Genomic DNA, 26,489 nt, shown 5'->3' with positions numbered 1-26,489 from the left:
GAAATAAACTAAACACTTAGGATTATTTTACTTAGAAAATAAGTCTGTATTAGCAAAAGCTTTACCTTGGAACCTTTATTTTTCAATCTGCATTTTTGACATATTTATTTACAGGATATAGTATGTTCAGGTACTGTTTAATGATTATTCCTAAACTCACATTGCATGACATGTTTAATCAGGTTTAACATATAAAGAATATATAAAACTAATATTTTCCCATGATGAAGATATAAGCAGATGCATATATGTGAGAAAATCTCATATGTGTTAAAAATAAATGACTGCATGAGAAGAGTGTCAGTCTTTAGGTGCTTCTTAGTATCAAAAGTGCAAAATACAGACTTGAGACAAACTATGAGAGGACACATGGTCTAGTCATATTTCAAAGAGAATAATGGTGTACTTGATATCAGCACTCACTCGCCATGGCTACTCTAGTTACCACCACTGTATTTTTTTCACAGTATTTCCTATGAATGTTTGTTCTTAGTGATATTATTATTTTAAAGTACAAATATTAAGTTAATAAACTATTAACTATAACTTTTGCCTCAATAATCTTTTGTTTGCTGATTATTAATAATTATAAGTGTAGTAGTTAAGTTTGGGTATTGGGTGGATAGGGATATAGAATAAGATTATACCTTTTAATTACTAATAAACAGACAATATCTTAAAGGGGTAGTTCACCCAAAACTAATAATTGTCATCATCATTCATCCTTTCCTTGTTCCAAACCTGATTGACATTCTGTATTTGTTTTTTCCTACAATGGAAGTTCATAGTTACAGGTTTTCAGCTTTTTTCAAAACATTTACTTTAGTGTATAACATAATAAAGAAACTTGTGAAGGTTTGAGGCTGTTAAGAGTGAATAAATACATGATTACATTTTCATTTTTGGGTAAACTATCTCTTTAATAATAGGCATGTAATAAGACATTATTTATTTGTGAGAATTGTTATTTATACTATGTTCCCATATATTTACTACTTTTTATAACTAAGGTTAATATTATAAGCCTCTTTAATAAAAATATGTCAAAAGGTCTGACCATTGTCAGAACTGTTCCCAGCAGAGAAAGTGATTTTTTTTTTTTTTTTTTTTTTTTTTTTTGTGATTTTGTGACAGTCATTCCCAGAAATTTGCGGACAGTTTTGCAATTAAAAATATATATAAATGAAAAAATTAATATTTTTTTTTACCGTATTAGGTAGCCTATGTTATGTGTGCAATCTGAAACAATGACACAAATCATAAAATTAAAGCTTCTTTATTTTGGTCTCTTGTCAAGTCAAGATCTGAAACGGTAGGGATTAAGCCAAAGGAAGGTTGTATAACTCTTATTTGTATCCACAATCTTACTTTCTCTCAGATTTCACTCCTCAGAGCATCTGACATCATATAGCTCACTCAGGACATGTGTTAGGGCTTCCCCTACCGTAATACACCTTAATAAACTTTTATTAAAAAATACACTGTGTATTACAGTACACCCTACCGTAATAGACGGATTACCGTAAACAAATAGTCACTGGCAAGGAATCATTTTCTCTTGTTAAATGCAGGAAAAGAGTTAAAGAAAAACTTTTATTGATTTGACGCACATCATAATACCAGCAATGCATGTAAAGCCCAAATAATGTCCTTCAAATCAATCCAGTGCATGTCATCTGTAAACCAATCTTCATCTGCTTGTTCCATTACTCTGTTTGTTAGATGTTTGCTCCAACTTTCTTTTTCAGTGTGAAGCATGTCAAACGCACAAAATGCCCAATTTACACAACAGAATGTTTATATCTCATCTTTGATATGACTTTACATGTAAATCACTCTCGCTTCATCAGCATCTGCTTACTGCACAAGCTGAATCACACCCACCTTGCCATGTAATGTAATGACTGTGAGAGCAGAGGTGATGTTAGACGGCACTACGCAACTTTAAGCTTTAAGAAAGTTGACATGCTTGTTGTTAAAGTTACTGGCTATTCGAACAAGCATGGATGGTGTTTACTGTAACTTCAGCAGTCAATCTGATTGGTAGAAAAGGTTTTGACATAGCGGGTCAAAACAAAAAAATAAGCTTGAGGTGTTTCGTTAAAAATGATGCTTTTACATTTTACGTCTGACATTTTGCGTGTTGGTGTGCACAATCACATTACCGCCCTTCATTTAGTCACAAGGCATTAAAAGTCGACGGAAAACATGTGCAAAAAGCATTCCGTCGTGAACGGGCCTTGTAAAACTATTAATTGCAAACTGAAATAAATAAAATTTGACTATATGGTTTGGAATTAGATGTTTATTAGATTATTTAATTTTCTGAGATTATTTTGCATTTAAATTAAGAATTTTGAAGGATCTAATTTTTTGGTTGATTTTGCGTTGGATTCAGCGATCGCAGAATCACGAAAAACTAGGGGGTCTGCTTATCTAGCTTCTCTTTTTCTTTATAGTTCTATCTTTTATCCATTCTGTCTGTAGTCTGCTCTCATGATCTGCCACACACACACACACACGCACGCGCACACAGGTCTCATTGAGCAGCAGAAAGGTGAGCTGACCCGTTTTATCGAGTGTGCCAGGCCAGCGAGTCACCTTAGCTCTCTCGCTGTTTCTCTCTTTCTCAATCCCTCGTTCCCTTTCTCTCACTCCCTCCTGCTTGGAGCACAATAGATCCCCCACAATGCATCAGTTCGGAAGGCCACTTTCACCTCCTCACGTTACCTTCCATTCAAACGCAGAGATACAAATGGATAAGTCCTGAGAATGGAAAAGCCCAGGATATAGAAATGCATGATGAATAGATGAACCGAATACCCGGAGAGAGAGCGAAAGAGAAGAGGAAGAGGGACAGAAAGAAGTTTCTTCTTCGTCAGTCATCAGCACTGCTGGAGTTAGTCTCCTCGACGGCTGGATGGAGACGGACTCTGTACCGCTGGGAGCCTAGAGAAGCTTTTAGCAGCCCGCTCGTACAGACCTGACTGACATAACGGCAGAAAAATGACTGGCAGATACTCCAAACTACCACCACACACACACACACACACACACACACACACACACAGTGAAAAGCCCTGCCGAGTGGATTAGGCCCCACAATAGCGCTCTTTATCCCCTCTGGTATGCTTCTGAGGGGAACGACGTCCATTTTCACTTTTCAAAACAGCATCATCAATCATCAGCACAAACACACACAAGCACACACACACACACTGGAATGCCCCATGGGGTTTCATCTGAAGTTAATAGCCGTGTTCATCGCACAGATATTACAGGTTAGCGCACAAGACGCGAAACACATGAGATAACAGCCTCATTGTGTCCCACCGCTATTGATGAAACCAGCTCCTTCGCTATAATTTAATAAAACACGCAAAGGAACAGAAAGGATTCATAGACGGTGGAGACGAGACCCCGAACGTGGACTGTAATCAGCATCGATCGGCTGCGTTTTATGAAGAGACCATATGTCAACCGCGCTCGTTTCCCAACATTAGAGGAGCCCTAACTGAGTTTAGGGAGATTTTTACTGCCTGATTATGGAGATTATCGAGTCATTCGCTCCAGTTAGTTTCACTGTGCTCCATCACACTGCATGTGCTCTAGAACAAAACAAAAAGAGAATGAGAGTCACTCTGTAAAGTCAGTCTAAAAAATGTCAAAACAAGTATGCATTTTTGAACATTTTTTGATTAAAATACATTTATGATTGTGTCTTAAAGGGTAGTTCACCCATAAATTTCACCCTCATGTTATTCCAAACCCCTGAGTGCTTCATTTATAATTGAATAACTCCCAGAACAAAACCGGGAAATAAAAGTTACCGTGACGACATCTACCACACATTTTCAGTTTTCCTGGAACATGTCATTAAATTGTGATAGCGCTAAAAAGAGCATCACATTTCTGAAGAGTCTTTAATAATTTTGTGCCATATAATGTTATATGTCAGTCATGGATAATAAAAACATGTAGCTACAAACATAAGTCGTATTAACAATCACTATTCGGTTCACTTCACTATTATGTGCCAAGTGAAAAACAAATAATGAAATGACACACTCAATCTAATCTTCAAGAAGAGCCCACAGTTAACTCTTCTGTTAGGTTTTCTATGTGACTTGAGATCGCTTTGCTTGTCTCTTTCTATTCTGATCCATTCGCGCAGTTTCAACTTATTGAGATCTCTTTTGATCAGGCTCATTATCAGATTTACTCTTTGTTTTAAAAACTGAAATGTGTGACTGCCTCTTTGCCATTTTATAAATACAGATATTATTTATGTACACCACAATGCCACTATTTATTTTTACAGGTCACTGTGCATGAAAATATCACCAACCAATAAGAATGATTGTAAACAAGAAAGCCAATTGGCTGAAAATATTGTTGAGGCCCAATAGTTTAACGTTACTTTGCTTTAACTTGCACATGGTGACTACCATTATGTGTGTGCACACAATCCACACAGACTTCTCTCTCTCTCTCTCTTACACACACACACACACACACAGACACACACACACAGACACACACACACAGACACACACACACACACACACACACACACACGCACACACACACACACACACACACACACACACACACACACACACACACACACACACACACACACACACACACACATATATAGATGTTTACCACGCAAAAGTTAATGCCTGATCCATTCAAATAATACCGGAATGCAAAATAAAATTATCTGACATTTTCCGGAACAGGATCCGGCAAGATCTGGCTCAAATTAAGCACTGCCCTGAGACATTTGTTTGTCTTCAGACCCCAAACTAAAATATTTTTTGAAAGTTTTTACTTTAAAGTTGGCATGAAACGGAAGTTCAGATTGTCCTTTTTCCGCACATTCATCCACCAGAAATGGTTTCCAAAAAGAGTAAACGCATGAATTGGTCCTATGGGAACTGATCTGATGCACATTACTACGCATTACTAACAAAATGGAGAAAGAAAAAAGGACACACAATGATAGCCTGTTCCTAAAGGCAGTCCATGTGACCAGAAGTGAAGAAAACTTGTTTTGAGGGTGGAGGGAGGGTTATGGTTTTGATTTAAGATTATGAGGGCAAATTCATTTTTACAAGATAATGAAGTGCACAGACATATTATTTATAACAAGCACCACTATAAATATATAAAAATAAGAATAGTAAATCTTCATTTCATGCTGACTTTAAAGAATAGTTCATCTACAAATTAAAATTCTGTCATAATTATGTTACATATTTCATTTTATATTTTATATTGTTTTCAGGATTCTTTGATATAATGTACATATTTCCAAATATCCAATACATAAAAAAAAAAACATTTTTACACTGTAAAAAGAACAACTGTATGGCAATACAAATCTCTGGCTCAATGAAGAGTACCCCAAGCCTAAATGATCATTTATTCATTCCTTTTCCTTCGGCTTAGTCTCAATTTCAAAGGTCACCACAGCGGAATAAACAGCTAACTATTTCAGCATATGTTTTATGCAGCAGATGCCCTTCCAGCTGCAACCCAGTACTGGGAAACACCCATACACACTTATTCACACACATACACTACGGACAATTCAGTTTATTCAATGGCGCATGTGTTTGGATAGTAGGGGAGAACATGCAAATTCCACACAGAAATGCCAAATGGTCCAGCCGGGACTCGAACCAATGACCTTCTTGCCGTGAGGCGACAGTGCTAACCATTGAGCCACAGTGCCTACATTGTCATCAAATGTTAACAATTTTGATTCTAAAAATAAAATGGAAAGGTCTTTTTAACTGACATGGTTGTCTCCTTGAGGATACAGGCTGAAGGGTCCAGATGTATGTGATTAATGGATCAACTGGGGACTGTGAGGGTGAAATAGGAAAGTGTTCAGTTATCAATCACAGATGGACTCCTTCATGAACATCATGTAATGAGTGACTTTTCCAACATGTATAGGTTAAGCGAGAGAAAGTGAATCAAACTCTCATGTAAAAGTAAAAAAACTCAAATATATTAATTTGCTTGGCTTGCTTGATAAAGACATTCCCTATTTCTTGACTGGAGTTTGAATGACTTGAAGTTGCCAAAATATGGATTATAAACATCTACATAAAAATGTTTAAAACATCTAGAACAGGGGTGTCCAAACTTGGTCCTGGAAGGCCGCTGTCCAGCACAGTTTAGCTCCAACTTTTTTCAACAAACCTGCCTGGAAGTTTCTAGAATAATTAGCTAGTATAACTAGAAAGAGTTTAATTAGCTGATTCTGGTGTTTTTAATGGTGGTTAAAATATGAAGGAAACTGGTCCTTGGACACCCCTGCTTTAGAATGTTTTCCTAAAAAACCTTAATTTAAATTTAGTTTATAGACAGGAGGTCAAGTACATATTTGAAACCTTAGGGAGGAGTAAATAACCAGGAAATTAAAATTTATTGATGAACATACAAAATTTAGTCTGTTGCCTAAATTAAACCCTGTGCCTAGTCTAGATATTCAAATTTTATCATGCAATGCTTCCTTAAAACCTTTTCCTAAAGGAAATGACACAGATCTCTAAAAAATGTCCTTACAATCAACATAAACACAATAATAAATTCACACAATGCATAAACGGTGAATCCCCATGCGCGGTTGTGTGTGTGTGTGTGTGTGTGTGTGTGTGTGTGTGTGTGTGTGTGTGTGTGTGTGCATGTATGTATGTATGTGTGTGTGCAAATTCCAAAGTTCGTGGATGTGTGTGCGTGCAAAATGGATCGCTCTCACTGAAAAGTTTGAGTCCGGTTTACAGGAATCATATATAGATGATGCACATCAAAAGTTCTCCATGGAGAGTCTTAACAGCAGTTCTGCAGGGCTGATGAGTCCAAAGAGAACGAAATTCAAGAAACTATTGTCTTCAGCACATGAAAAAAGGTAAAACAGGCAGACTGCGGCTGCGTCCGAAACCGCCTACTACTCAGTAGGTACTGCATTTGAATTTAAACGTACTACTCGGCCGTTAGAAAAGTACGTTCTATACAGTATGAATGTGAAAAGTATGAATGGAATTCGGACATACTACATCCGCCATTTTGTCATGGTCACGTGACCTACGTGCGTCAGTTGCGTCGCTTTACTTCCATTCATGAATTCGCTCGCGGGGCATCATGGGATAGCGCAGCATGCATGGGATGCGCACTCCGGAATCTCGCCGGAAGTAGTAAGTCATCCGGGTACTTTTCGCATACTGATTTTCGAATTCTATGAATTCGGACATACTACTCGGCTCGCATACTGATTTTGGAGTACTATATAGTATGGAAGTATGCGGTTTCGGACGCAGCCTGCAACTCCATGCACTTCTCACTTCTTTAGAAGTCCCGCTGAGCAGTGTCCATATGCCCTCTATCTCCCCCTCATGGTTTGTATGATATGTAAATATGTGTGTATGTAGAAAAACGGGAAGATAAAGATACAAAAGATACATTTACCTCACCTCATCACTCTAAAATAAAGAACATAAAATAAAAGTCCATTACACGATATATTTGGGGATACAATTACTAAGTGTGAGTACGCTTAACTGCATGGCCTATTCGCACATTTAATGAATTTTACTGTACTTAATTATTTGGCAGCGCTACAACACGGCCGGCCGGCAGTGCGATCTGTGGATATGCACATCAATATAGCATTAGTTTTGTAAAACTGTACAACAATAATTCATATTTTTACAGTACTATGATGGTTAGGTTTAGGCTTAGGGTGGGGTTAGGTGTTAATAAATACAATTTATTGGTTAATTTAATTCATAACATAAACAATGCTCTGTACAACTACTGTTTTTACAATAATGTGATGGTTGGGTTTAGGGTTGGAGTAGAAGTAGATGTTAAGAAAAATAGATAAAATGGGACATTTGGTAAATATTCTTTATAATTCTTGTTAACTTTCGGCTGCAACCCTATATGATCTAGCAACAAGCCTGTGCCAGTAAGCCATGAGGTGGTAAAGACCAGCAAACCATCATCCTTTATTGTTCTTCTCTCAATATAAACCCAGGGTTTTGGGTTAAATTCTTATGGACCCTCAGCGTGTGGTTGTCAGAAGCCTGACGGGCTTGTTTGAGCCATATGAACACAACGGCAAACTGCGACCCTGATGGAAACGTGAAGGAGATCGAAGCCAGTACTGCCCTCTGCACCCTTCACCTCTAAAGAGACACAGGTCGAACCCTCAAACCATCAACTGTAGGCCCGGATGCAATCACTCATGGCAACTGTCACCATGCCGACAGCAGGGGTTCTGTTTTCTCATTGGCTGAAAGAGAAGTCTGTCTCTCACGGCCTGTCCATCTGTCCATCAAAGTAGCCCGAGGCGCTGAGAGACACTGTGGCCTTTCTCACTTCCAGACACACGCAGTGAGAAAGACAGACAGTGCGAGAGAGAGAGAAAGAGAAAAACAGAGATCCTTAATCACACAAAGTGTTTCTGTATAAGTTATAAAGGCAGCATGTGTTAGAAGCAGCCATCCATACACATATACACTTACACCACTGACAAGTGTAATTGGAGTCTCAGCAGAACTGCAGTAGTCTGAGAAGATGAATCTTTAAGAGCGTCTGCATGTCTCGGTCTCTCTCAATAGGTGGGAAGTGAAAAAAGAGTGGCTTTTAGAAGAAATGCTGTGTTTAAATCAAACTGAAAGTACATTATTACAGTGGTCCTCAACCACCGGGCCACGAACCAGTACCGAACCGTGGATCAATTGGTACCGGGCCACACTTAAAATCATTTTACTATTTCTATTTTATTTAATATTCAATTCAATTTAATTAATCTTATTATATAGTAAATTATAGTTATTATAGTATATCTTAAATTATCTTATTATAGTAAATCAAAACTGCGTCAGTTTTCAGAGTTTAAGTTTAATTCAGTTCAGTTAAGTGTGGGTTAATTTTCACTGCTGAAAGTCCAAACACTGAAGAGCAAATCCATCAATGCACAGGTCCACAAGTCCCGAATCCATGCAAGCCAGTGGCGACAGCGGCGAAGAACAAATCTATCCGAGTTAGAATAATCTTTTATTTTGAAAAATGACCATATTCTTGCTTGCATCTCGTTCACTTGAGCACCCAGATTTAACCCATGAGCATCAAAATGAGTAAGAAACTTATTTGAAAAGTTTCTTTGCTAAGGGGAAAGGCCCAAAGAAAAACTTGTTGACTGCCAAGGAATGGATCCGAAACACATTTGTCAACAAATCAGGTGAATCCATCAAGTCTGTGCAAAAAGATCATGTCTGTGCTGGAGACTGCAAATGCCGACCTTTCAGGGGCCATTCGCCCATTGCTTTTCTAGAGTTTGCATAAGTTTGTTATTTCCAATGGAGGTGCGTGGCTTGCACGCTTAAGCGGCGTGACGCGCTCGCACCTTCCAGGCGCACCCAGTTAAATTAATGCCATGAGTGCACTGTGAGTCAGGTGACATGAACTGATCAATCAGCTTCATACTTTGTATGGAATATACACATCTCGATTGACTAGTTATTTCAGACAAACACAGAACACCCAAATACTGCAGTGCTTTGTAGTTTTCTCCATAAATAAAACTTGTAAACTCATTTTGTACTGCGTTAGAGCTTTCAACACTTTCACAGGCAGTCTCACGTGCTCTGCAGACCCCCAGAGAATCACATTTTTGTGCAAGGCGAGGGTTTTCTGAATCTACTAAATTGTTTGGCAACTGGCTTTTGCTTTTGCTTTCTAAAGCTGCTCAATATTATGTGCACAGCCATGTAAGAAACATTAAATAATTATTTCTTTAATCTAAACAATTCATAAACACTTGACTAAATACTCGGAGAGGACAAAATTACGAGGGAGGACAAAATCTAAATTGGCTGTAAAATATTTGCACAGAGTTAAAAAATGGCTAATCAAATCATTTGCCTTATTTAAATAATCTACACATTTTAATCTTGTAATTATTATACTGTTTTGAGTCTGTAAGTCTGTTTTTATCTCTCTTTTCTGTCTATTTCTCTTTTGCTGTATATTTTGTTATTTTAATGGTGTCAATATATTACTTATTTTATGCATCTAAAATGCTTTGGTAATACTGTACAAAATATCATGTCAATAAGGCAACCTGAACTTAAAAGCAAGATAAAGACAGACTCTACAAAACACAAGACATGTCACTTGTATTGTTTTGAATGGGGAAAAGTGTAACAGTCAAAATGGCGCAGGAAGCCTCGCCTACTGCTATGGGAGTGATTGCTATAGACAGACGCTTCTACTAGGGATTCTGCAGATGTGTGCTTTTCCAACAGGTTGTTGGTCAACAAATTCGCTACTTGTTTCACAAACATAAGAAATATATAAAAATAACGCTTGAAATTTTTATTTTTAATGAATCAAGTGCACTTGAAAACAAAAGATTTTTGGTTTGTAATCTGTTTGAAACAAACACGAGGTACAGTTCTTCCTGTCAAATGCACATCACATGACAGCAACTACAAGAACACCCACAAACTTGTGAACAAAGAGTCGATGAAATCTCTGAAGGGGATTCACCATCAAGACTAAGTTTTGGATTACTTCAGAAGACCAGCGCGACCAGACAATCATTATTCAGAGATTGACAATTTGTAGAACGACCATAAATGAGGTTGATGTTGTGATCTCGTTTTTTTTTTTTTTTTTTTTTGCTTGGGCAACCCTACTGAAAAAACTACTTAAACTGGCCTAAACTGCCTAAACTGGTTGGCTGGTTTTAGCTGGTTGACCAAGCTGGTTTTATTGGGGTTTTGGCAACTTCCAGGCTGGTTTCCAGCCATTTCCAGCCTAGTCTTAGCTGGTCAGGCTGGAAAATGACCAGCTAAAACCAGCTTGACCAGCCCGGTTTAAGCTGGACATAGCTGGTTTAGGCTGGGCTCCCAGCCTGGTCAAGCTGGTTTTAGCTGATCAGCTAAGACCAGGCTGGAAATGGCTGGAAACCAGCCTGGAAGTGACCAAAAGTTCTCTAAAACCAGCCTGGTTAACCAGTTAAAAACAGCCAATAGGCTGGTTTAAGCACTTTTTTTTTTTCAGTAGGGAACCTTAAAAAATATGCAGATTTTGTCTGATTCGGACGTATATAAAAATGAAGCTAATGAGACATGTAATTTAGGTTTATTGGTGGTTCCAAACAGGTAATGTAATCATTAGCTTGGCAAAAAGTTTTGAATAATTTGATGTTTCTTATTACACAAAGAATGCCCAAGCATACTTCCCCAGAGGTGTTTCAAAGATGGCCGCAGAGTCAAATGACTTGCCTTAAAGGTGACTTTTATTAAGAGATTTTACCTGTCAGTGGGTGCACATGGCTCTGAAATAGCATAAAAGAAAGAGCAATAGTGGATTTTTTTTACTTTAATCCATTAAAAAAATAAACAATTTCTAACAGTTTATTAATAAATAAAAAAATGTTAAAATCAAATTATGTTTTGTTTGTTGCATATATTTAACCAGGCCCGGATTAGCCAATTGGGAGGACCGGGAGAGTACCCGGTGGGCCGTTCCATTTTTTTTGGCTGTGAGGGCCGGTGTTTCTAGCTGCTTGCACTATCAGCTATCGCACTTTTTTTTTCATTTACTTATTTATTTGATCATAGCCTCACTCTTTTTATTCATTATTTTGCCGCAGCTCCGCTCTTCTTATTTTTTTGCCTCGCAGCCCCATAAGCAATGCTGCCTGCATGGTAATGATGATATAATTATTATTCCGGCCACACAACCATAACAGTGCCAGATGCGGTCCAGTAGTTAACGTTGCGCAACGACGTTGACGATCTGTGTTCGATCCTCACCTAAGTAATTTTTTTTATTTATTTTTTTTATCGTAAGACATATAAAACTGTAAGGTTGTTGAACATCTGAAGTTCTAAAGCAGCTGTTTTCTTGAAAAAGACGTGATAGTGTCATTAGAAACTGAATTGGAAATTACCCTATTTTAATATAGTCAGTCGTGAACTGAGGTGGGCCGGTCTGCTTGAAACTCCAGGGCTAAAAAAGGAGTCCCACTTATGTGATGTGTGTAAAAGGTGTGTTTGATTTCAGCTACCACCGCAAGTATATTTCAAACTTGTGGAAAGCACTGACAAGGGGCCCAATTTTAGACTGTGCAAAGTTGCCTTTATGGTTTAAATTATCCTAAACAACTACAATTCAATAAACATGGCCTGACAATGCTTTGAACTGCAAAAGGTACACATAATGACATCACATAAAAATTGCATTCATTTTAATAACAGCTTGATAGAGTTTGTTAAACTGTAGGCTGTTTACGGTTGCTAAGCAACAGCAACTGAACTGCTGAACTAAACTGATCTAGTGTGTGTTTGTGATGGATACATGGATGGATAGACAGACAGACAGATAGATGTATGAATGGACAGACGGAGATGCAAACAGATGGATGGATGAATAAATGGACAATAGATGGATGGACATACAGGTTTGACACACATTAAATATAATATGCATTTTGAAACAGGAGAGATGACAAGATACCAAGGGTGAAGTGAGGTGAGGTAAATAACTGATTATGGTTGTAAATGAGTAACCATGGTAACTTTTTTGCAGATGGTGTGTCAATCTATGGAGGTCCAGACCATCTGTTTGTGTAAACATCCCTCAGAAATATCCACTATTCAACCACAATGGGGTTTTTTTCATGACAGGTATACACACATACACGGGAATATGATAGTTAGCTGTGCTTTTCATGTCAACATCACAATTTCTCCACGGGCAGTCTATCCAAACACAAGAAGGACATGGCGAGGAAGTGGAGACAGCATGTGTTTGGACTCGGAAGGGACATTATAATAATACAACACCACATTTTACTTGAATTATAGGTTTGATGTAAAACAACAACAACAGCAGCAAGATACTCTTCATAAATAGAGATGCTGTGTGTGTGTGTGTGTGTGTGTGTGTGTGTGTGTGTGTGTGTGTGTGTGTGTGTGTGTGTGTGTGTGTGTCTGCCCATCTGTGCCAAAGAGTCAGATGGGCCACAGAATGTTGTGAATAAATCATGAAATGTGTGATGCTCCAAGTAGAGCATTTTATTCTGTGACAAGCAGAAATCAACAGCACTGATGTCTTACTGTGTGTGTGCGTGTGTGTGTGTGTGTGTGTGTGTGTGTGTGTGTGTGTGTGTGTGTGTGTGTGTGTGTGTCTCATCTGACCCAGCATGTTTATATCAGTACTACTGGGTCATTTGATGCTTGCAAAGTCGATGAATCATAGGAAAAGAAATCAAGGAACATGTTAGTTGTAGGAAAAATTGTACTTACTGCAAAAAGTGATAGCATTTGATTGGCATATGCTGTATATATTATGCTGGATTTAACCATGATTACGCTTATAATGTAAGACTAAACAGATTGATCTAAACATATATTGACAATACCCATAATTTATTTTGGAAAATTCATAGAAAGTTGATCATCTTTTTTAGAAAGGTAATGCTTTTCTGTACAGTGGAGTGCAGTATTGTATTGGACCCCAATGACTTTTACATAAAACATTTGGGCACAAAAAAATATGATGTTTAAAAATGTCATTATTTATAAAGAATTTATATGAGGAAAAAAAAAGCAAAAACAAGATTATTTTACTTACCCTAATGGCAGATCATTTTGCTTGTTTTAAGGAAAACTTCAAAATTTTGAGTTTTTTCTTCTGAAGATGGAAAATTTTAATATTTCTACTTGTTCTAATTGTTTATTTTTTCGATATTTGGACTAGAAACGAAACAATGCAAAGTAAGAATTTTTGATTACTGTACCTGAATACTGTAAGAAACCCCAGAAAATGGCCAAATAGAGCTATTTATCTTGAAAAACTGTATTCATATCGCAATATTTAGCAGAAATATAAAATATTGCAATATCAGATGCTGTCATTCTTTCATTGCATAGAGAAAATCTGACAGGACATTCTGTTTTAATCCATAGAAGAAAGAAAGTCATACGGGTTTAGAATGAACACAGGTTTATATCAGTCCACTGGGAAACAAAGGCTTTAACAAGCTAGCAGGCTAATGAGTGCTTCCGAGGAAACTCCAGTCTCTGGATATTCCCTTTTACTGCACTTTTCTCATGTCTTTGCAAACTTTTTTCTAAAAGACTGCTATGCAGTTATCTGGATGAGTTACCAAATTGATGCAGCTGGACTATTATCATTGTTGTATATTATGTTGAAATTGCCGGCCCCCAAGCAATGTGAAATTGGCTGCTTTACACATTGTTCCTTTATCAAAATGAGCAGTTAGAACTTATATTAAGTGGACTAAAATTTACAGTTGAGTCTAGTTGAAAACTCTTTATAGTGCTTGTATATTTATACGATACTAAATGCACTTAATATTATAATACACAGTATAACTAAATTTGTTAATCTAGTGTTTTATTTATATCACTTTTGAATTGCATGAGACCTTGATATCTGGTATGACAAATTTGTATGTTGAAAATGTAATAAACTGACTTTTACTTTTTGACATACATAGTAATGTGAAAAAATTAAACACAACGATTTCTATTTAGTCAGTTACATTACTAATACAGACAATATTTCATTCCAAAGTACTAAAAATGTTAATGAAATCACTTTGCACAGATAATACATTTTAGAAACTTGAATGAAAACACATTTAAATGACAAGCTATGGAAAATTGTTAATTAACATATTTCTTTGCAGTGTAATTTTGCCACTATTTAGGAAATAACTTAATAATCATCAATTGATACTGTTTACAAGAGAAGTATGCTAAAACGCATTGACATAATGCTAAATTTGTTATCTTTAAAAAGTACTGTTTTACTTTTTGTTTTTTTTAGAAACTTATGTGAAACTTTTGCTTCTGGGATTCTCCAGAAACAACTCCACTTCTGTAGCACAAGAGACTGTGGGCGGTATTAGCATGAGCATGGATCCAGACTTCTCAAAATCTACTAAAAAAGTACATTCAGATTGTAAAACTGCCTTGCTAGCGGATATTAGACAATCTCTTTATCTAAATATGCCTACTATTATACTATAGGCAAAAATACTATGTGATATGAATGACTTTACAGTCTGCATAAATGTCCGGATGAAAATAATCAGATGACTGATCTATCAGTCGACTAGATGGATGACTACCTAGCGAGATTTAGAAGTGTGAATCCAGTAGACACTTCACTATCTGCTAATCTGCATTAAATTAATCACATAACATGTATACTGTAGATCACATGGCAGAGACAACATGGCATATATAATGTGTATTGTTTTACTGTATACTATACACATGCATTATATATATATATATATATATATTTATATATATATATATATATATATATATATATATATATATATATATATATATATATATATATATACACACAAACACACACACACATACACACACCTTTATATACATTTATATATATATATATATATATATATATATATATATATATATATATATATATATATATATATATATATATATATATATATATATATATATACCTTTAAATGGCTATAAAACTAATATAACCAAATGTAGTAAGTACCAAAAAGCATGCTATTTTAGACATCCCTAGTCCAAAGTCTTGCTAGATGTAATACTCATGGATAATCAGCACACACACACAAACAGTGGTTGGCTGAGATTTAACCACACAAAACCTCTTGTCTGATTGATTTAATAAAAACTGCAGGATGTCCTGCAAATCACATTTACCCAGCATCCACCTGTAATGGCCTTACTGTTATTGTGTCCATAAATATGTTAAAGTGCTCCTCAAAATAGCCTTGCTGCTACAAAAGGCGGCTCATTTATTAAATCAATGCAGCATGTTAGCAGAATAATTGTACATAAGTGCATGTGTGAACACTGTCGAAGCTTTTTATGGCATCAGATAAGCAGAGCATGGCTTCACGAATAACACATAAACTTTGCTTTTGCGTGTGATTAATATCCACTGATTTGGTGTAACAGAGTAAACAGCAAACAACACAGTGGAGTCATTAAATGTACATGTAACAGTAAAATAACAATAATGAGCAAACAATAATACATTTATTTCCATGCTATATATGCTCTTCTGTTCTCCATGGACTTATCTGACAATCAAACAACCAACCGACTGACCCACTGACCAACCAATTGACCGACCAACCAACTAATCAACCAACCAGCCGACCGACCGACTAACAAACCAATCATTCAATCAACCGACCAACCAACCAACTTTGTTTTTTTGTGTGATTTAATATCCACTAAATGGGTGTAAGAGAGAGAACAGCCATGCCTTTTTTCCATGTTATATATGATCTTTTGTTTACCATGGCAGGACAATCAATGATTTGACAATCAATTATTTTACACTCAACCAACCAACTAACTAACTAACCCACTGACCAACCAACCTACCAACCAACCTACCAACCGACCATTCAACCAATCGACCGACCGACCAACCAACCAACCAATCGACCAACCAACCAAGCAATCAACCGATCAACCAATCGACCAACCAATCGACCGAAGAACCAACCAACCAATCAACCAACCAACCAACCAATCAACCAACCAACCAACCAACCAACCGACCAGCAAACCAACCGACCGTCCAACCAACCAATCGGCCGACTGACTAACCAACCAAACAACAATCCAATCAACCAACCAATTGACCAACCAACCAAGCAACCAATTGGCCAACCATTGGACTGACTGACCAACCTAACAACAATCCAACCAACCAACCAATCAACCAACTGACCAACCAATGAACCGACCGACCAAGCCACCAACCAACCAACTAACTCAACCAACCATGTGACCAATCAATCGATTGACAAACCAACCAAAAAACAATCCAATTAATCAATCAACCAACTGACCAACTAGCTGACCAACCAATGGACTGATCGACTAACCAACCAACCGACCACTCAATCGACCGACAAACCAAGCAAAAATTCTAAAAATTCTGAATACTTTTTTTTTCTGTAATTTATTCAAGTGATAAAAAGGTGAATTTTTATCAGCCATTACTCCAGTCTTCAGTGTCACATGATTCTTCAAAAATCATTATAATATGATAATTTTATGCTTACAAACATTTCGTATTACTGTCCCTAAGAGTGAAAACAGCTGTTTTGAGGAAAACATTATTTTTATTATTTAAAATGTATGCTACTTATATTCAACACACTACGTGTGTGTGTGTGTGTGTGTGTGTGTGTGTGTGTGTGTGTGTGTGTGTGTGTGTGTGTGTACATGTGCATAAACACAACAGAAGTGCTTTGTCTGTACTGAGAAATTAACATAGATGGATCTCATCTTTTCATGTGCAGATACAGCAGTTAAATATATGAAACAAACATTCCTCGCTAGTAGCGTTAACATGGGGTTGCCGAAGGTCGCTGTAATTTGCAGAAGCTGTGTAATTAGCTGGCAGGCAAGCTCCATTTCGATCACATCCTCTGGGAACAAGCTAATGTAGCACGCCACCAACTGCCACGTACAGATAGTAGAGCTTGATTAAACTCTCAAACCACGCCACAGTATATTCACAGGAGATATATTTCTGATCCACGGCCTCCAGTTATGTCCTCAAAACGCAGTTACAACATAGAGAGAGAGAGAGAGAGAGAGAGAGAGAGACAGAGAGAGAGAGAGAGATGGATGGAAAATTGACAGCACATTGGAAGGTCGTCATTGGAACTGCTCTCGTAAAGGTACAGTGTTTAGTTAGCTAAATAATAATAATAATAATAATAATAATAATAATAATAATAATAATAATAAAACATAAAGAATAATAAAGACAATCAATTTGTTGGTTAGCATAGCCAGATTAGCTTCTACTTGTAGATCCCAAATCTCCACTTCGTGAGAGAAAAAAGCATGTTTCTCCACTGACATGTTATTCATTTCATGCATTTGGCAGGTGCTTCTATCCAAAGGCACTTACTTTGCACTCAATTTATATAGTATATATTCGCTGGGAACTGAATCTATGACCTTGGCAATGTTAGCACTAAACTCAACCACTATCACTGCTAGAAAACTACAGTGTAAGAAAACATTACTCACAAAATGCATGTTTTCCGACTATACATTCCTTTACAGTAAAATCATCATATAGCTATAATTTCATAACATTTTCATAAATTAAACAATATATATGGAGACAATAAACTATAATATCACTATATATCAGAGACAATTATATATAATTTTTGTTGTTGAAGTCTCATAAAAGGATGAAATGGACGTTGCTTCTCTGTCACTGACTTTCACATCACAGCTAACAGCATGTCCAGATTGTCCAGAACGCCATGTGTCCAGAACTAAGAAAACCTAACATTGTCTTAAATCGTATACTGTACATTCAAACACTACACACTATGTGAAAATCGATATGTCAAAAATGTATAATCGTAACAAAAATAATGAAATAAATTGAAATAAATTAAATAAATCTATATTGCTAGGCAAAAAAATAGACAGATGACATACTACTTTCACAGAGACTCTTAAGTGTGCATTTAATCGATATTTTACTTTGCCATGAAGCCACTAGAGATGATTTATTAACGAAAAGAAAAAAAAAAAAAAAAACGGACTTTGGTAGGTCCAGACGTCTAATTTCACCCATACTCATATCACTAGTATACAACACAATTTTAATGGCTATGAATTAAAGTTTAAATTCAAATATCTACCCAAAAACACATATATGTGCATTGAGGGTATTTTTCAGGGGGTTCTGTCATTCTAGCATTTTTTTCAGGTATTGTAGAGCTCCTTGGGGGGTCCGTCACTGATTGCTCCATTATGATGTGCGATATTTTTAGAGGTTAGGGCTCTCTCACCAGCAAAGGTCAAAGGTCAAATCAGTTGAGGTACTCAGAGGTCACAGAGCACGCCTCTGGTCATTTAACCAAACACAACCACATGACTAAACAAGCAAAATGGTGCTTTAATGTTCATCACTGAGTTAAATCAAATGCTGGAATTTCAATGATAACCTGTTTAGGTCCAGACAACATTAACATGACAACTATGGCTTTTTAAATATGGCACTGAATACCTTTCTTCTGCCATTATTTGTTTATTGACCATTGTACAGCTAATATCTACAGACTATGATTGTACAAATCTATCTATCTATCTATCTATCTATCTATCTATCTATCTATCTATCTATCTATCTATCTATCTATCTATCTATCTATCTATCTATCTATCTATCTATCTATCTATATATCTATCTATCTATCTATCTATCTATCTATCTATCTATCTATCTATCTATCTATCTATCTATCTATCTGTTCATATGTCTGTCCGTTCGTCCATCCATCCATCCATCCATCCTTCTATCTGTCTATCTATCTATCTATCTATCTATCTATCTATCTATCTATCTATCTATCTATCTATCTATCTATCTATCTATCTATCTATCTATCTGCCTTTCCGTCTATCTATCTATCCGTCTGTCCGTCCATCTATCCATTCATCCATCCATCCGTCCGTCCGTCTGACCTCCCGAACACCTACCAATCTATCTATCTATCTATCTATCTATCTATCTATCTATCTATCTATCTATCTATCTATCTATCTATCTATCTATCTATCTATCTATCTATCTATCTATCTATCTATCTATCTATCTATCTATCCATATGTCTGTCCGTTCGTCCATCCATCCATCCATCCATCCTTCTATCTGTCTGTCTGTCTGTCTGCCGTCCGTCCGTCCGCCCGCCCGTCCATCCATCCATCCGCCCGTCCGTCCGTCCGTCTATCTATCTATCTATCTATCTATCTATCTATCTATCTATCTATCTATCTATCTATCTATCTATCTATCTATCTATCTATCTATCTATCTATCTATCTATCTATCTATCTATCTATCTATCTCTCTGTCTGTCCATCTATCTATCTATCTGTCCGTCCTTCCATCCATCCATCCATCCATCCATCCGTCCGTCTGTCCTCCCGAACACCTACCAATCTATCTATCTATCTATCTATCTATCTATCTATCTATCTATCTATCTATCTATCTATCTATCTATCTATCTATCTATCTATCTATCTATCTATCTATCTATCTATCTATCTATCTATCTATCTATCTATCTGTCTGTCTGTCTGTCTGTCTGTCTGTCTGTCTGTCTGTCTGTCTGTCTGTCTGTCTGTCTGTCTGTCTATCTATTACAATAAAACATGGAACTTTGTGAATATATTTAACAAAACACGGCACAGCTTACTAAGTATGAGAAAGGACCCCACATTTCGTCGTTCCCATCCCGGGTGGGCAACAGCTGCCAATCACCCTCCATCCTTACTCTGTGAATCACAGCTGAGAATAAAAAAAACACATGAGCGAGTGCGAAAGAGACAGCGATCTTAATCCCTTCATCTCGTCGTGATGTGACGCGACCTTGTCCTACAAATAGATTTGATGATAGGGGCTTTCCATAATAACTCGAAATACAGGGCCCCCTTCATATCAGCTGGTGTTGAAAAGCCAAAGTCTGGGAAAAACTATCGGAGCTTAAGCTAACGCTTCTAGCGCCTGTGCTAATATAATTACAGCTAGTCCAGACGGGGCACACGGGTCAGTCCGCTAACCCAAGGAATGGCTCTGATCCTGGGCTAAGTGGGGTCTTCTCCCTCCCTCCTTAGGGCTCTTATGTAGGCCGTCACTTCTCAATTTAAGCCTGGGCCTAAATGACCTTCGCACCGAAAAGTGTAATGAGAGATATTACGTGCTTGAGGAACGCGAAATATGAACTAGCCAGGAGACTCTCTGCTAGACTGACCTCTGAACCGCTGAGATTATTCCTGTGAGGGTTCGAGGAGTGTGTGTGGCAAAGGGTGACTGGCACGAAGCAGGAAAAAGAAAGATTTAAACAAATACTAGGAAACATCTGTAAACTTGAAAAAGCAATAAGCACATTAGTGATGTTTGTCTATAGCAATCTGTTTAAACTTGAAGTCAGATGGAAAATAAAGCACATTTCCACAGTAGCAGTGAATATGAGACTAAAAACACACATTAGCAATCGTACTTAAAACTATAAACAACTTACCGAGATGTTCTCGATGGTGTAGAGTTTTAACAAACCATAACTAATTAGAAAAAGTGTCCATTTCCTTTATTTTGTTTGGGTTTAGTCATGTTAGTGCAAGTAGTTAAGTGTTGTAGCCATTCCCAGTTGTCTCTGATGTACACACATGAATGCATAAAGACCAATCTGATGCCTTGGAGTCTTGCAGTTGTAAAAGGTATACTAAAGTTTTAAATGACGCAATTATTAAAAATGTGTTAATTTTAGCAAAGATGAGAATGAAAAAATGCCAATTCAACACTCAATTTCTGTAATGCATAATATTATATTTAATCAATTTACTATTTAAACAATATATAATTTATTTTTATATAATAAAGTGTAAACATTCATTTCAATTAATGACATTATAATATTAAAATCACATCACCCCTGTCATGCAGCAGCTTCATTGGTTACCTGATGTTAACATTCAAAGCCATGCACAATCTCGCTTCTCCATATTTGTCTGCCTTCATCCACATTTCTGTTCCTTCTCGCACCCTGCGATCTTCCTCCTCCCTCCACTTGTCTGTTCCCTCTGCTTGTCTATCGTCTATGGGCAGCAGAGTATTTAGCCGCTCTATTCCTCAGCTTTGGAACTCACTAACATCTGCCATCAGAAACATTGACTCCCTCACACTATTCAAATCAAGACTCAAAATAATATTAATTAATAATTAATTAATTTTATCTGCACTATTGCTGTGTATGTTTTTGTTATTTCTCTTGTTGTTTTATTGCTCTTGTTTTATTGTACTCCTTGAGTTGCCAGAAAGGCTGCTTTTAATAAAATGTATTATTATTAATATTAATAAAAAAACAATAAATAATAATAAGAAGAAATAAAACAATTTAATAATACAACATCAAAATACTAATCAATTTAAATCTTTTAAATATGATTTATTTTTTATTAATTTATTAATAAAAACAATATTTTTATCAATTTAAAAACATTTAACATTTTATCCATTTGCCAGCAAAATATTTTTAATCTTAATGACCATGAACTTCATAACTAGACAAATCTAACATTATTTCACAAATATTTTGGCATCTTATTATTAGTGTTATTATTATTTTATCAAGTGTTTCAAAACTAAGGTTGTGCAATATGGAAATGAAGTGTTTGGATGTAAAAACCTTTAAATGCCGTCCGAAAGTTAACTCTAAAATTTGAATTTTTATCAAGCTCCTGTGTGTATGTTCAGTAATATCACTTTGTGGCAAAGAATATGTCTTTTTCCTAGTCTTTAAAGTAAAATAATTCAACATAAGCAAAGGAGGCTGAGAAAATTGTTCATTTTCGATGGAAATCTCAGATGGAACTCATCAAATATACCCCAAAAGTATATTGTTTTATATTATGTTCTATTGTTTAGTATTCTTTTTCATCATTTGTATGTCTTCAATCTTAAACGCCACAATTGGACGCAGACAGAAATGTCAATTACTCCAATTTTGAATAATCATAATAATTCCTTACATTTATATAGCACTTTTGTGGACACTCAAAGTGCTTACACATTTTTTTGGGGGTGTGTGTGGGGGGTTCACCTCATCAACCACCAATGTGCAGCATCCACCTGGATGACAGCAACAGCAAATTTGGCAACCGAATCAGGATGCTGAGATTAAACCCCTACTCAATGTTTACGCAATGTACAATGTTTGCATATTTCATTTGAATTTTTAGCAAAGTTTATTTCATTTGTTGTTATTTTATGTTGGTATTAAACATTTAGTTCTAAAAAACTGACTGATTTTAAAGAAACATGTACTAACATGTACTTGAGCTATCGTGACATCTATGCTTGATGATTATGTTGTGATTTTTATTTTATCTTATTTTTTTTGCTTTATCATTTATTCATTTTCTTTTCGGATTATCTCTTTATTAACCAGGGGTCACCACAGCGGAATGAACTGTTAAGTTATCCAGCATATGTTTTTTTACGCAGCAGATGCCCTTCAAGCTGCAAGCCAACACCGGGAAACACCCATACACAATTACAATCACACACATACATTTTGGCTTATTCAGTTTACCTATTGTGCATGTCTTTGGACTGTGGGGGAAACTGGAGCACCCGGAGGAAACCCATGTGAACACAAGGAGAACATGCAAACTCCACACAGAAATGGTACCTGACCCAGCCGTCACTTCCTTGCTGTGAGGCGATCGTGCTAACCACTGCACCACTCTGCTGCCCCTTTTTGTAATATCATCTAGCCCTTTTTGAACCATTATAGTGCACACTTCCATGTACTTTGCTTTTTACCTATACTTTTTTCAGGATGTTTGTAAATTTAATTAGATGTGGACACCAAAATGTGATGCCATGTCACGCACTATGATGTTTGATCATACTGTAACACTACACAAGAGTTCTCTCCTAAATTGGCTGTGTTTTCTTTTATCAAAAGATGCAGTGCAGACACATGAAGCTGAACCCTGTGGCTAAAGAGCGCACACTCACTGTAGGGACGACCCTGTTCTGAAAGCACATGGGGTCCTTCAGGCGGTCCAGACACCTTCCCCTAATGTCACAAAGGGCTGACATGAAAGGCCTGGCCTGATTATAGCCTGCGGGAAAATCGATCCTGGATAAAATGAGTCATGGAGGAAGAAAAGGGAGGGGAAGAGACAGAAAGAAAAAAAAAGTAAAAAAAAAAAAAATGGGAAAGCACATATTCTCACTCACTTTGATGTATTTGAGATATATTGTGTGATGTTCACAAACACATAATTATTGATTGGAAAATCAGTGGAGAAAACCAAGCTGGTCTTGAAAACACAGAGAAATATTAAGGTAAACATTTTCTTTGAAGGGTAAAGATTGCATGAATGTACACAGACACAAATATATTTTAAGCTTCTGTGAATTGTGGGGAATTTTAAAATACTTTGTTTTAACAACCAAACAATATTTATACCTAATAATGTACCTACAAACACAATACCTAAACCTATCACACACCCGTGTGTGTGTATGTGTATGTGTGTGTAAATTCAGTGCCTTAATTAGCTGGCTATTTACAATTGTATGATTTTAATTTAACATAGAAACACAGCAAATTATTCAGCTGAATCTACTTCACTTGAATTATAACAGGAGCACACAAAACAACTCCTTTACAACTTATTAGGACATTCATAAAAACACTGATGCCTGATTCATTTCCATGTGTTTACGTCACAATTATTTAGAAAGATTGAGCTTTAACAATCTGAGGAGGTTTGAATGTTCTCTCCTGTCTCACTCTACTGTTAAGCACTAATGTTTTACTAGATATTTTTCAAGACACTTCTATGCAGCTTAAAGTGGCGTTTAAAGGCTTAACTAGGTTACTTAGGCAGGTTAGAGTAATTAGAAAAGTCATTGCATAACGATGGTTTGTTCTGTAGACAAAATATAGCTTAAAGGGGCTAATAATTTTGACTTTAAAATGGGTTTTTAAAAATGAAAAACTGATTTTATTCTCGCCAAAATAAAACAACAAGACTCTTTAGAAGAAAAAAAATATTGTCAGACATACTGTAAAAATGTCATTGCTCTATTATTAAACATCATTAGGGAAATGTTTAAAAGAAAAAGAAAATTCAAAAAAGGGCTAATAATTCTTACTTCAACTGTATATATATTTATATACTGCATATAGATCACATATACACAGTATGAAACAGATGAACTGATGAAATATGAAATCAAATAAATAAAAGATTATAATCAGACATGATTAAGTTCTTTAAGATGTCTCTGGTATTTCAGGCATAACATGCTTTTATTGCAGTAATTGATGCATAAGTAGCCTTTAGCCTCACATATCAATTTAGAAACATATATTTGCCATCTACAGTTATCAGAACACCCATTTGATCTCAATTAGGTGTTATTGTAGACACTCACTGCTGTCAGAAAGAGAGTTTTTAGATGAAAGTGAGATTTTAGTTCCACTTACAGTGAAAAATTGCTAATGACTAGCTCGGACAACCACACACAATAAAAGATATAAAATAAATTAAAGAGGAAATATAAAAAATGGATATTATTGGAGTATGCTGTGCAATAAGATAAAATGTTGTATATTTGCATATAACTTATATTACTCATTATTAGTAGTAAAAAACTAAAGAACATTTATCATTCATCAAAGAATTGCATTAATTCAAGTATAATAATATATAAAATACAATTGCCTAATTAAAATATATGAATATTGAGAAATTAGTTTATGGCGATATTGGGTTAAACTTAGAGAACCAGAGTAAATGTAAATATATATTTTTTTTATTATTCTAATATTTAGCATATTAACATCATTTTTCAACTAAAGAATATTTTATTTGTCAGACAACTATAGATGCTTCATGAACAATGAATGTATACCAATATAATATAATATGGATGCTCCGATCAATCGGCTGAAGATAGATATCGGCCGATAATCACATTCCATGACTGCATTTGTTACTTGTTGATCTGGCCGATCTCATGAACTGATCGCAAGTGTCTGTTCACAAGTTTACAAGCAGAGGAAGATGCATCCTGGTTATGTTCCCGGGTTATGCATCAGCAGCGGTACAACACATGAGCAATGTTTCCAAATTACATTATTACCATTTTTAATCTGTTTTATCTCATTTATTTTTGTAAAGCTGCTTCTGACCATTACGTGTATGCATCCTTAATTTATTATTTTAGGTAAAGCAAGATGGTCATACTTAAAAGGTAACTGTGGTTATGCAATGGCAAAGTTATATAAATGTATCAGCCAATCACCATGACAAGGAATCGGTACTCAGTATCAGCTGAAAAATCCTGATGGATGATGATGAATGATTGGAGCATCCTTATAATACATTTTATATATAATATTATATATATTAAATATTTAGTTTCAATTTTAAAAGCTAATTTCTTGAAACAAAAAACGGCCCAGTTTGACTTACATTGAAAGAATTAAGAGTTTAGTTTCAATCATTTATGCATGTAGATTTAGTATATATAAGTATAAAATAAGTATACATAAAATGTATTGAGTAAATTAGTAACTTTTCTGATAAGTAATGAAAAATGCAGTTGCAATTATGTAATAATTAGTAATCTGTTATTGATTACTTATTTGAAGTAACTATCCTCAACATTGCTAGTCATTACCAGGAAACTCATTTCCATAAATGCATAAGCACGCAAAGACAGAAGCATGGAGTCTTGCTAGAAATTGGATGCGGCCCCTCAATCACCTGTGCATTTATCTCCACATGTCTTCCTCTATCATACATTTCACTCCCGTA

The 26,489-nt window shown here is 36.0% G+C and overlaps 1 protein-coding gene and 1 long non-coding RNA gene across 9 annotated transcripts in view; one reads left to right on the top strand and one right to left on the bottom strand.

Moving 5' to 3' along the window:
• The window catches only part of LOC141376138 (uncharacterized), a 1,104,960-nt gene that overhangs the window by 760,495 nt on the left and 317,976 nt on the right, over window positions 1-26,489 (bottom strand). The gene's annotated exons all lie outside the window — the stretch shown is intronic.
• On the top strand, window positions 12,326-24,923 carry LOC141376139 (uncharacterized). Of its 2 annotated transcripts, none has more exons than XR_012385430.1 (3): window positions 12,326-12,496; window positions 12,625-12,722; window positions 23,618-24,923. It is a non-coding gene; the product is annotated as an uncharacterized lncRNA (long non-coding RNA). The 2 variants fall into 2 exon arrangements; XR_012385431.1 differs by lacking the exon at window positions 23,618-24,923 and adding an exon at window positions 16,399-17,103 and having other exon boundaries at window positions 12,362-12,496.

This window comes from Danio rerio, chromosome 9 (genome assembly GCF_049306965.1).
Source record: "Danio rerio strain Tuebingen ecotype United States chromosome 9, GRCz12tu, whole genome shotgun sequence".
Classification (NCBI taxonomy): Eukaryota; Metazoa; Chordata; class Actinopteri; order Cypriniformes; family Danionidae; genus Danio; species Danio rerio.
Note: the sequence above shows the minus strand (reverse complement) of the source record. Positions and strands in the feature narration are given on the sequence as shown.